This window comes from Miniopterus natalensis, chromosome 1 (assembly GCF_054644295.1).
Source record: "Miniopterus natalensis isolate mMinNat1 chromosome 1, mMinNat1.hap1, whole genome shotgun sequence".
NCBI lineage: Eukaryota > Metazoa > Chordata > Mammalia > Chiroptera > Miniopteridae > Miniopterus > Miniopterus natalensis.
Genome location: NC_142081.1, coordinates 119972143 through 119985963, shown reverse-complemented (window position 1 = coordinate 119985963; position 13821 = coordinate 119972143). Strand labels below are relative to the sequence as shown.

Genomic DNA, 13821 nt, shown 5'->3' with positions numbered 1-13821 from the left:
CGTATTGGGAGAGGGTTCCTCCTGGCTAAGGAGGAGGTGGCCCCAAGCCCAGCCGAAGCCCGGAGTTTGGTGGCGGAGGAGGCGCCGCCGCCGCCGCGCTCCCCCGCGCTCCTGCTCCACACTTTGGGGAGGAAAGGCAGCTCGCAATTTGCCAGACCGGCCGCTGCACCCTCCCCCTCCTCCCTCTTCCCTCCCCCTCGCTCCTCCAGCCTTCTCCCACCTTCCTCCCCGAACCCGCAGCTCGCACCGACCTGTCCAATGGCTGCACTTTCCCCGGCGCTGGCGGACGAGTCGCGGAGAGATTAAACCCGGGGAGCGAGGCGAGGGGGAGTGAGAGCGTAGCCCGGGCCCGGCGCGCAGGGAGAGGCGGCGAGAGCGGCGAGCCGGGAGGGGAGCGGCGGGCGGCACCTCCGAGCCGCCGGGGCGCCATCCCCGAAACCCGCGCGCCCTCGCGCCGGCCGCGCCCGCACCCACCTGGCCCCGGGTCGCCTGCGCGCCCCTCCGCGGGGGACGCGGCCCGCCCGAGGGCTTCCTCCCGGCCGCTAAGGGGTTAATGGCAGTTCCCCGGTCCCCCGGGGGCGCGTGTGGCGGTGGTTGGAGTGTGAGGAAAGCGAAGCGGAGCGGGTGTGGGTGGTGACCCCGGGAAGCCCCCGCGGACCCCAGACCCAGGGGCGGGTGGAGGCGGGAGCGCGGCGGCGTGGTCCCGCGGCCACAGCTGCTTTGTAAAGTGGCAGCCCGAGCGAAAGGCAGAGTTTAAAGAAACAGGAGACCCATTCAACAGCCTGCGGGGGCTCTAACCCGCAGCCTCCAGCTAGTTTGTTTTTATTTTCTTATTTTTTTCAGCTCGCGGAAGTGCTTTAGCATTAACCCTTTCCACCCCTATTTATTAGCTTAACATCTTATTTTGCAGTTAACCTCATTTTAACAGGATAAATCCAAAGAAAGAAAGCAAAGCATATTGGTTAAAAGTATAGATTCTACAGCCAGGCTGGGCTGGAATGCCATCTACCCCACGAAATAGCTATATGACTTGGAGCAGTTTCCTTAATTACATGGTGCCTCAGTTCCTCAGCCATCAAATGGGGAAAATTGTAGTAACGCCTTTATATATGTTGTATTGGATTAGATGCATTACTACTGCAGACTTGAATTGAGATCAGTGCCTGGCACAAAATACAGGACTTTATGTTGAGCGACAGAGAGAGGAGAGGAGAGAGAGTCCTCCTAGATCAAGTGGAGATCTGGTTCAGTGTTCCAAGTGCAAAAGGTCCTGTTAGTCTCTGTTTGTCCACCCTGTTCCATGCTCTGAGGAGTTTATCGAGGCCATCAATAAGTACTTTAATTTTGTCACAATACCCACTGGAAGTGGATCCGGATAATCAAACTACTCTGCTAATTTGATGCCTCAAGAATGGCTCTCTCATTGTCACTTAGTTGGTGAGAGGAAAACAGGAAGTGTAACATGTTTTCTCCAAGTCAATATTCAATTTGCTATTTCAGAATAAACATATTTCTTCAGAATTATATGTAAATATATAGAGAGTGAGACATGCCATGCATACATACTTTATTATGTCAAGATCCTTGTTCTCCCAGCAGGTTCATTTCTTCCCCCTCAGTATACATAGGAAACCTGACTCTTTTATTTCTACTCAACCAAGAATTTTTAACTTTTGTGTAACATTACATATAATTAGAGTACCTAGACATTATCTATTTAACATTAAGTTCATGTCAAAATTTGCATGTCATTTAATTGATGTTGATTTTTTTTCTGTCTGTCTCTTTAGTGAGGTCACTAGGGCATGAATCTATTTGGAAACCTTCCTAAAACTGCATTTTGTGCAACTCCAATTCTCATTATATGCAAAATTATGGAGAGCCCAGCAGGTGTCATTTACTTTCACAGTAGAAAAATGGGTGTTTCTTGTTTCTCTGAGAAGAAACAAGTCCCCACCTCTACCTGGTACCGTTTTCTTTCTGTTTTCCTTTATTATTATGTGTGCATATTATCAGTGTTTCTTTTTGTTGGTTGTTGTCAGCAATGCGTTGCCTTCCTGATTGAAACTATACACCTTTAGTGAAAATTTGGTGCCACAAATTGCAAAGGAACCAAGTAGCAATTCAGAGTGAGTCTGGAGAGGATTTTGTGTGTTTTATCTGTCTCACTGGTGCTGTTCAATTATTTCCTTTTACTTGTATCTGAATCTTATTCTGAAGAGCTGACCTCAAAGAAAATAAGTATGAAAGAAGATGAAGGTAAGCAAAAATCAATCATGATAAGAAAGAAAAGAAACATCATCATAAACTTGGACTTTGATATTTTGCCTTAAATGCCAACCAATAATTTTTTTGTAAAAAAAAAAATATATATATATATATATTTTTTTTTTTCTGTACATCCTAACAAACAACCAATAATTAAAATGTATTTAAGACAATATGTTCAGAGTGAAATGGAGTTGATTACTCAAATAATCCCAGCTAATTAAAAGTAGGGTAAACCTACCTTGTGGCCTAAATGATGTGAGTTTGCCATACACATTTTACCACAGAATTGTCTATTTCAACTTCATGGAGAGAAATTAAGATTTCTTTGTGGAAAAAGTTTCATCTTCCATCTGACTTGTGAAAAAAGTTACAAGTGAGGTCTGTTTCTATTTTACTATAATTATAAGAACTGAATTGCTATTTTGTTTTTGAGGGGCTGTTTGTTTGTTAACCAACTGGTTAAATTTTAGCTAACCTCTCAATGAAGAAATGAATCAGGAAACACAAAAGAGTACTGTTATCAATGGGTAGCTCCCCGTTTTGTTGCAGGTGGAAGTGGGCTTCTTGTGATGTTAGGAGAAAAATGAATTTTCTGAGACTCTCACAGGAGGATAAGGTATTGCAGAAAGCTTTATTTCTGCAGAATCAAACCCCTGAGTTTCCAAGGCCCCGTTCCCTTTTTCCACTAAGGAAAAGTCCCATTTCATTTTCAGCAGGGCTAAGATCAAAGCCAGTGTCCAGAGTTTCTACTCCATGTTGGGGCACAGTCCAATCCAGCATCAAGCTTGCTTAGTTTTCCCAGCTGCAGTCCATTGCATGTGGGGTCCTCAGGGCCACCTGGCTATGGAGGGAACATGGGAGAATGCAAGAGAGCCACACAAGAGCCAAGAGAAAGATTCCTTTGTCTGGGGGAGTATGTATTCCCAAGTTTTCATGGCTTGCAGAGAGAGGCTCCCACCCCTTCTGGCCAATGATTTCTGTTCCCAGGTTTGACTGACAGCAAGCACCTTCCCTACATCACTGACACTTCACTGCATGCACCCATCTCCCCTTTGCCCAGTCCCTTCCCCCAGTGATGTGCAGGGAATGCACCAGTGGCTCTCCCAGGAATATAAAGTTGCAGCCTCCTAGTGAAGTTGCCCGAATGACCATGCTTGTAATGTCTGGCCTCCCCTTTGCTTCTTTCTTTTTATTAATAACTAACTAATTACAATGCTATCAGTACCACTTTAGTTCTTTGTCCATGACAAATATGTGGAATTCACAGAACATTCCCTCCTTTAAGATCTTAAGATCGTATCTCAGAATCACTCTCAACAACGTAAAACTTTAGGCAGATACTAGCACCTGAGCTAATGTCTATACAGATTTCAAACCTGTTTGCAACCTTTATCTTTATACCAACTTTATACCAACCTTTATACTAATTTTTGGAGAGGTTTTTAAATATTCCAAATGCAGTATTATCTTTATAAAGATAAGTACAATTACCCATTTCATCCCACAACATTCACATTGCTGTGTTTCCAAGGGCCTGTCCTAAATTGAAACTTGGCTAACAGGATAGGCATTATGCTCAGTGTTTTTACTTGTTACTAGTCTGTTCAGATATTCTACTTCTTTCTGAGACTGTTTCATATCCCTCTCAGAACTTGTCTATTTGTTATCTAATTTGTTGGCACACTGTTGTTCATAATATTCCCTTATAATCATTTTTTTTTTATTTCTGTAAGGTTGGTAGTAATGTCATCAGTGGAAGTGGAGTTCTTGGGGTGCTGTGAGGAAATGAACATCCTGAGGCCCCCACAGGAGGATGGGGCTTCATGGAAAGCTTATTGATGATGTAAAATTAAGGGGATTCCCCTCCAAGTTCCCATCTCTGTTCATCTCGCCACGGAAGAAGTCCAACCTTGTCTTTAGAAGGGCCAGAATAAAGGCTGGGGCCCATAATTTCTGCTCCATATTAAAGTACATTCCAGTCCAGCATCCTGCATGTGGAGTCCATATGGCCATGGGCCATGTAGCTGCTAAAGGCCACAGGGCTATGGAGCAAGAACAGGCGAGTGCTCAGGGCGAGTGTGGTTCACAGAACAACTAAGAACAAGAGAGAAAGAGAGAGGGAAGGGAACCCTTTGGAATTTTAACCAGGACCATATTCAAACTAACCAATTAACTTTCTAAGGTATCCTGTGCTTTTGTTGGTGTCCAGCTCCTAGCCAATCTATTGTTCCCCAGGCTAGACCAACAGGCAGGCACCTCTCCTGCATCATTTTGACTTTACTGTGCATGTGCCAATCTCCCCCCAATAATCTAGTGCCACTGAATGGGGGATGTGAGGGGTGTTAACCCCCTGGAGGGACAATGCTGTGTGAAGCTGTAGCTTCCTGGTGAAGCTTCCCAGGTGACCATACTTAAAATATCTGACTTCCCTGTGCTTTTTGTATTTATTAGTATTAACTAGCTGATTCCAATGATAACAGTAATGTCCACTCTTTCACTCCTGATATTACTAACTTGAGTCTTTTTTATTCTTGAGCAACCGAGCTAAAGGTTTTTCAATTTTGATCATTCAAAGAACCATCTTTTGGTTTTGCTCACTTTTTCTATTGTTTTTGCAATTCTCCATTGCATTTATTTCCCTCTAATCTTTATTATTTCATTCTGCTTGCTTTAGATTTATCTTGTTTTCTTTTTTTAATTTATTAAGGTGAAAAGTTAGGATATTGATTTTTAGATATTTTTCCAACTTTATTGAGATATAATTGACATATAACATTATGTAACTTTAAGATATTCGACATGATCATTTGATACAAGTATATACTGAGAAATGTTTAACAAAATAAGGTTAATTTGCATACCCTTCACCTCACATAATTATCATTTTGTCATTGTTATGGCGAGAATATTTAAGATCTACTCTATTAGCAACTTTAATATACTATATAGTATTGTTAGCTATAGCCAAATTGCATACACAGATCCCCAAAATGTATTACTCTTAAATTGGATGTTTGTACCCATTGACCAATATCTCTTCGTATCCCCCACCCTCAGTCCCTGGTAATATGCAATATACTTTCATTTTCTATGAATTACATCTGTTTTAGATTCCATATACAAGTGACTTCATACATTATTTGCCATTCTTTGACATTTCACTTACCATAATGCCCTCAAGCTTTATCCATGTTGTTAAAAATGGCAGGATTTACTACTTTTTTTGTGGATAGGTAATATTTGTTCATTTTTTAATACATTATATCACATTTTGTTTTATCCACTCATCTGTAGATGGACATTTAGGTTGTTTCTATGTCTTGGCTATTGTAAATATAGCTGCAGTGAACATGGGGGGTGCAGATAACTCTTTGAGATAGTGACTTCATTTCTGCTGGATATATACCTAGATGTGAGATTGCTGGATCATTTTTAATTTTTTTGAAGACCTCCGTGCTGTTTTCCGTCGTGGCCGCACCAATTTACAATCCCATCAGCAATGAACAAGGGTTCCCTTTATCCCACATCTTCACCACCATTTGTTGTTGTCACTTACCTTTTTGATAATAGCAATTCTAACAAGTATGAGATATTTTGTGGTTTTGATTTGATTCAGCAAGTGAAAATCACAATATATATAAATCCCTTGGGACACATGCCACCACATTTAAACAGCTAGTATGTAGGTAAAACTAACTTTGTTATCTGTTTACCTGGATATGAACACAGTACTGATTGCTGGCTGAAATTTAATGTTTTCCTGTTTTTGTTTCTTTTGTTTGTTTCATGTTTAACATCTGATTTTTGTTTCATGTTAACATACTCTGTGTAAAAATCTATAATTATTCTCAACATTAAGAATCATAAGACAACACACACCAAAAGTCTTAATGAATACTTGATAATATGTCCTTTATGGCACTGATTTTGCAATAAGGATGTTTTGCTTTGTTTGTATCCAGTTAGTCTGGTTCCATCCTTTATTCTAACCTAGGCCTTTTTGTCACTAGTTTCAGAATTTCCCTGGCAAACTTCAGGTTCCTCCCTGAAGTCTGCTTTGCTTCTTTAAATATTACTGCAATTTTTATCTTATTAGAGATTATAGTTCTATTTCTAGTTTGTCTTTTCTTTTATTCCACAATAAGAAAATACCATGGAGCTGATTTATTATAAACATTATACTATTGCTAGGAAGGACAATTATTATGAACACAGTTACAAATCTACACTAGTTGAAGTTGAGAAATGTTCATAGGTTATCATAACTACAGCAACGTTTATTAAGGAATGAAGGCCAAACCTCTCCTGGGATGTGGAGAATTAAAATCAACAAATGCAAGAGGCAGAATTGCTCATGCAGTGTGATGCAAAGGCTTGAGAAGTCAAGAAAGGGTGTGGTGAAACTTTCAGCTGTGCTCTCAGTCAACTGAAACTCAACTCCATGGCTCCAGTGAGTTTCTCTATACGCTCATATAAACAGGCTGTCTGTCAGCCACAGCCATCCCTAAGATTCTTAACTACGCCTATTTTTTTTTTTTTTTTTTTTTTTTGGTCAGAAAGAAAAGATAAACCCACAATTTTGTAGGTCATATTCTCTTCACATGTGATCTTCAGAAGATCTGAACTAATATTTCTAAAGTTAAAGACTATTTCTGTTCCTTCTTGTTCTGTTAAATAAATATTAGACAAATCCTATTACACTGAAAGAAGATTAGTAGACAAATATGTAGGACATTCTTTCAGAGTAATCTAATGGACAATCCCTGTTTTAATTGGAAAAAAGTTTAAAATAGCTTTCAAAGAACGTCGATGGAGATGGTACGGTCAAGTTCTATATAAGACTCTTTTCACAGTGTTTTAAAACCAGGTAGATCTAGCTGACACCTTTCAAGAGGGAAAGATGCAAAATCCTGCTTAGAAGACATTGTGTTCCAATGGCCCAAGTCTGTTATTTAAAAATTTTAAACTAAAACAAATATTCCTATAGAAAATATATCGTCATATGTGTTACGAGGTATGTTAATATCATAATAAGTTGCCAGGACAGTCTAAAATACCTTTTTAGTTCATAATAATACTGAAATTGTATTTATTTCTGGGGGGGAAATTGTCAAAGGAAAAATCAATACTATTCTATATTGAGTGCATACCTAAAACTATCCTATTAATTAACCAGAGACAGAAAGGGGTAAAGGATATTTCACAGAAACATATGGGATAATATTTTATTGATCTAAGAAGTAATCCTATGACTATAAACCATGAGAGTAACCAAAGTAATCTTCAAGTAATATATTCTTGCCCACTTTGAGCTTCCCTACAGATTCTTGTTGACTTTATCAGAGTAAGGTACTTTCAAATATATAGAAGTTTGTTGCCATTGTACTTTTGTTATAGATCATCAGTGTTATTTAATTCTGACCGATTCATTGAAATATGCAATTTTTATTGAAATTCTGCTAAAAATGAAGGAACATTCAAACTCGGGTATTCTATGACCTACTTGAAATGACAAAGAAATCACAGTATCATTTGTTTAATAAAAGGCAAACAAAAGCTTTAGAATCTCTTACAGCATCAAAATATTTAATGAATTTTAATGTGCTATTGTTAATGAATGTCTTTTGCACATAACTGGAAAAGTCTGCTAGTTTCTTTTAATACTTAGAGTATTCCATTTATTATTAAAGAATCCAATAACCCATATTTTTTCTAGCTGCACAAAATCTGGTCTGACATATTTTACTACCTATGTGTATTCTCTTCTTTTGATTAAATTCTAGTTGTCCTGATTAAATCATCCATCATTTTTAAGAAGATTTTTCTCCTTATTGGATTTCGGTACTGCCTCACTGGTTTTGACTATTTACTACTTTCGCTTCCTGATATGTCACTTTGAAAATATTTCAATAACTTTCTTATAGTAAATTTTCTAATAGCATTTTATTTTTTTTAAATATGGTTTTTTATTGATTTGAGAGAAATAGAGACATCCATGATGAGAGAGGCATTGATCAGCTGCCTCCTGCATGCCCCTCACTGGGGATCCAGCCCGAAACCTGGGCATGTGTCCTGACCGGGAATCGAACCAGGGACCTTTTGGTTCATGGGGTAACGCTCAGCTACTATGCAGCACTGGCCTGCCTCTAATAGCATTTTAATTTTCACTTTAGTTTCAGTTCCTTTTTTTATTTCTTAACCTTCATGCTTTAAATCTTTTCATCAGTAAATATAACTTAAGTTTTGAAAATTTAGATTTCCATACCTATTTGGGACCATCAATAAAATAGGCAGCTCCCCCAAATAGAAATCTTACCCCAATTGTCACTATAGAACTTGCAAATATTCTACAATTCCTAAATCCTGTGACACCTAGGGATAAGAGTTTTCTAATGCATTGGATTTAGATGATCATTAGCTACTCACTTTCCCTTTTTTATGAAGTATGAAGTGTTTTGTATTAATCCTCAGAGGATCATTTAAATTTTTCCTTTTGTGAGGCATGGAAAGGAACAAGATATACGTTTAGGGACTGAGGATTAATTTTTGAACTTACCTAACCAAGACCAAGGTCCAGACAAGAAATGTTTGCATTACAGTAGGGAGGGCCTACCCAATAGTTTTCTTGGCAGTATCTAAACATGGAGATAGAGGGTGCTTGTAGATAGGAGGAACAAAGGAATTCCATGCTGGAGTACAGGAAAGTGTGTTGAAAGATAAAATTCAGGCAGTAGTGTTTTAAAGACTCAGAAGATGTTTGAAAAGCTATGAGGATGGAGCACGGTCTAAATAGAGATGCATATTAGCAAATGGATGACCAGAATTGACATATGAGTAGTGTACAAGAGAGTGAATTTCAGGAGACAGCACCAAAGAATGATTCCAGATAAAGGACAGAGATACGTACAGAGAAGACATCATCATAAGACAGCCATGGAGTTACAGCTCCATTCCAAGTGATATCCCAGAGTCCTAACACCATCCACCGACCACGTGACAATGGAGTCAGTCGTGAAAACTGCAAAACTGTGTCCAAGACTAATAATGGCAACTTGAATCGATATTTAAATTTTTACCGTAAGCATGATAGTATTTTGTATAAATGTGATTCTCAATAGGATGAGCATGTTGGTACTTTTTGCAGGGCTAGGGAGTATTTGGGGGGAAAGAAGGCTGTGTAGACAGACCAAAAAATGGCTATTCTTTTGTATTTGGAAAACAAAGAAAATCTACGTTTTAAAATACAAACGACAAAAAATACCACCTGAGTTAATAGGGATGCAAACAAGATTATGATCCTTAACTGGGGCTGGGGCACAGCTGGCACATGCTGGCAGGGGTCATATCAGAATCCTCATGAGAAAGGATTGTGATTTTATGTTTATTAAGGAGGACATGAAATAACACAGAAAATAATGTCAGTGTGGCATAATGCTTAATCCAAGGTTGTCACTCAAGTGTGCACCAGTCAACATCTGAGTAGTTTTCGACTGGCCTAGTATCAAAGCAGGAATTGGACTAACTTAGTGATATTTAAAAATCCATAATTATTGCCAAAATCATAATCAGTTCAACAAGTTATAAATAATCAGTTCAAATATAAGCCTCATGAAATATATGATAGATACACATCTGGCATTATATTAAAGTGACTTTACCGAAGCTCTATAAAACAAACCTTAGAAAGATGTGACATCAGCCCATAAAGCACAACTTGAAATCACTCCTTGAACTGTCTCCATCAGTATCACCAAGTGTGCTCGCCTTGAATGCATATTTCTGATCCATGCCCCTGCCTGAGGAGTCTGAGTCAATGAGTCTGAGTTGGGGTGAAACTTGGGAAACTAATTTTTTAACAGCTCTTTAAGTGATTAAGTGATGCAAGTCAGCCTAACATCACATTTGGAAAACATTTTCCCAGAGTAAAGCCATGACAGTAAAGATCCTTTTCATTATACATGTGTGTTTAAATGCATTTTTTACTCTCATTTTTTTCATGGTAAATTATAGAGAGCTTAAAAGAAACAGGGAGTTACCTCTATAAAATAATACATGATATTTTTTTAAATAACCTTCTCTAACAACTAAATTTCTGCATTCAGTCTTATTACTCAGATTAGAAAGTAAGCATAAATTAAAAATTAAATATAAAGCACATTCCTCTATGATTAAATCCATTTATGTAATGAGGTGCTGTAATTCAGAATTTGGAAAGTAATAGTCAAATTTAGGACAAGCCCATCTCATTAAATAGCTCCTCCTTGGTTATGAGTTATTGTCAGTCAGCACTTAAATCCTTCTGATTCTAAAACAATAGTGAAACTTATTGTGCTTTTTAGAGACATTTGTAGGAACTTTTCTCCCTACTTGTTCCATTAATCAAAATAAGTCAAAAATATCTATATGGGGCATCTCATTATTCATACTTTTTTTAAAAAAGGGATATAATTTCTATCTAGGAAAAAGACAAGCCCTTTAAATACAGATACAATCTCTCATTGTGTGTATAATGTGATATACAGACAGACATCTATAATATTTAATTATTCATTTCCAGTCTTTAAAAAAATCTTATCATTCAAACTAATAAATAAACCATGTTGTTTGTAGCTTTATATGAAAAGATAGTACATAATAGTGTTTTTTTTGTGAAATTTAAGAAATAAAATATCTTGTGTTTGAAGTACTACAGAAATACTAGTTTTTAGCATTATGAGCTTTTGCTTTTTAAAGATATTTTACAGGAATTAATTCAAAAGGTGTGCCTTTTCAATAGTAATAATTTGCATTTTGTGGTTCTTACATAAACTACAGTATCTAAAATTTTGTGTTAGAATATTTAGATAGACCAGAGTAAAAAGAGCAATCTTCTAAATGAATCAAAATGATTGTTTCAATACAAACTAAAGTGTCATATATATAATTTGTAATTCTATTTTAAAATTACAGATCTTGAGAAAATCTTGTATTTTAGACATTTTCATTTGGTGAGTGCATTGTCAAAATTCTAGTTTTGATATCCTGTAATAGGAATGAATCTTCATCCTCATAACTGAGTTGTGTTCTTCTTAAGTAGAGGGTTTTCCAAAATTATGACCAAGCTTGACAAAGGGATCTATTCTCAAACTAGACTGTAAAATAGCCTGTGTGACACCCCAATAAAACAGTAGAATTACAGTAAAGGAAACAACACCCTTTTCTTCCCAGTTCAGAACATAGGCCAATCTATTTTGGGAACTGTCACAAAAGTAGTAATGGCTTGTAAGTGCATAATTTGAAGATTTCATATTTTCAACTTACATTAATACTCTGAATGTGAGATAAAAAGAACAGATGAAATGCACATCTAGAAAAAAGTAGCTACGATCAGTTCATTATTTATTTTAAGCTTTTTCTGTCTTTTTCTTCTTTCTCTTAATGCTCATATTTGCCCTTTACTTTCCAAGAACACTCATATTTTTTAGTCTAAACATATCATTGTCATAAGCAAGTTAGAATTTATGACGTTGGCTATGTTTCTTCAAGTTTTTCCTAAGACTAGAAAAAATCCCTGGTGCTTGCTTTGTCAATATGCACTATACTAAAGTTGGAACAGCACAGAGAAGATTAGCACAGCCAATGTGCAAAGATGTCTCACCCATTTGAACCCGCTGTATTCGTCAGTCTATGTCTTGGAAGAGATGGGAGTAGGGAAGCCGAGTGGGTAAGGAAATTAAAGGATGCTTAATCTCTACCATTTATATTTTATTTATTATATAAAAATCTAGGGTTAATAAAAGTTAACCTTGGAGTGTGAAAATAGTGTTTGTTGTGTAATTCTCTGTACTTTCTCTGTATTTTAAAGTATAAACATCAATTATTATAGCAGTTATTCCATTTACAAACCTAAGAAAATTATCAGACGTGTGTGCCAAGATTTATTCATAAGGACAGTCTTCTCGGCATTGTATATATTAAGGAAAAAAAAAGGAAACAATCTAAAACTTGAACAATGTAGGAATGGTTAAGGAAATTAGAGTAGAATCATATGATTCTTATGCATTTATTTGGAAATCTTGTTTCTGTGTTAGTTTTCTATTGCTGCTGTAAGAAATTACCAGCGTTACCCATGTCTTCAAGTCTTTGTTCACATTTCACCTCACTGAGGCCTACCCCAGCCACCTCATTTACAATCTCAACTGCTCCATTGGCTCCAGTGGCTTACAACAACACAAATTGATTACCTTAAAGTTCTGGAGGTCAGGGGTCTAAGATGGGTCTCACTGGGAAAAACCAAGGTGTTGGTAGGGCCGTGCTCCTTCTGGGAGGACCCTTCTTGCCTTCAGCTTTAGGAGGCCACGGCATTCACTGGCTCTTGACCCTTTCCTCCTCGCATCACTCCAAACTCTTGCCTCTATCCTCACATCTCCTACCACTGACTCTGACCCTCCTGCCTCTCTGTTAAAAGACCCTTGTGATTACACTGTGCCTACCAGAATCAAGCCAGTGGTATTTCCCCATCTCCAGATGCTTAGATTAATAACAGCTGCCAAATCCCTTCTACCGTGTAAAGTAATATATTCACAGGCTCTGGAGACTAGGATGTGGACATCTTTGGGGGGGGGGGGGGGGGACATTATTTCTCCTACCACATTGTATAAGCAAATAAGGGCATGTGAATAAAGTATTTAGAACAGTGTCTGACCAAAAAATCCCTCGATTGTGATTTGTAAAATGAATAGGTGGATAAGCGAACTTCTCACTGCTTTCACAGCCTGATCTGAGCCCTGTCATCTCTTGCCTGATTAATTCCAAGTCTCCTCATAGGCCTCCCTGCTTTTCTCCTGCCCCCATATATTTTCAGCCGAGCAGTCAGAGTGATCTGTTTAAAACATAAATTAGATTGTGTTTCTCCTGTTGAAAACCTTAGACACATCTCACTCAGAGTAAAGCTCAACCCTTTGGGGGGCCTCCACAGCCCTACATCATGTGCACCCTCCAATGTGACCTATTTCAACAAACCTCCTTCACTTGTGTTCTGCGCCAGCTTTACTGGCCCCTTACTGTTGATGAGCCTTGTTCCCAGCTCACTTGAGGTTCCTTGTGCCTAGAAAACTCTTCTCCAAATATTTATGTGGCTCACACACCCATGTCTTCAAGTCTTTGTTCACATTTCACCTCACTGAGGCCTACCCCAGCCACATTATTTACAATCTCAACCGCTCCATCATTTCTGTGCTCCCAATCCTCTCGCCCAGCTTTGTTATTTTTCCATAGCACATCGCCTTTCAGTGTTCTAAATGCTTTAGTTATTAGGTTTATTATTTGCCCTCCCCTGCTGAAATATAAATTCCGAAGGACAATAAATGCTATATGTTAGCTTCCAATGATATGTTTGCATTTCCTTGAATAGTGCCTGGCACGTAGTAAGCACTCAATAAATAGCTGTCAAGCACATGAATGAGGTCCTATTATATGCCAGGTTCCATCTTAGGTAAGGAGGACACATCCATAAACGACAGTTTCTCCTCTGTTGGAACTTCAAGTTCTCCTGTCTGCCCAAATCCTCTC

General features: G+C 38.3%; 1 protein-coding gene and 1 non-coding gene across 2 annotated transcripts in view; one reads left to right on the top strand and one right to left on the bottom strand.

Annotated features, from left to right (window-relative positions):
• Nucleotides 1-315, bottom strand: part of PLXDC2 (plexin domain containing 2) — a 401646-nt gene extending 401331 nt beyond the window's left edge. The window contains exon 1 of the mRNA XM_087825356.1: nt 252-315. The gene's annotated coding sequence lies outside the window, so the exon portion shown is untranslated. The remainder of the gene's footprint in view (nt 1-251) is intronic.
• Nucleotides 316-11829: 11514 nt separating this feature from the next.
• Nucleotides 11830-11931, top strand: LOC148094374 (U6 spliceosomal RNA). Its single transcript, XR_015716372.1, has one exon. It is a non-coding gene; the product is annotated as a U6 spliceosomal RNA (small nuclear RNA).
• Nucleotides 11932-13821: the final 1890 nt, after the last annotated feature.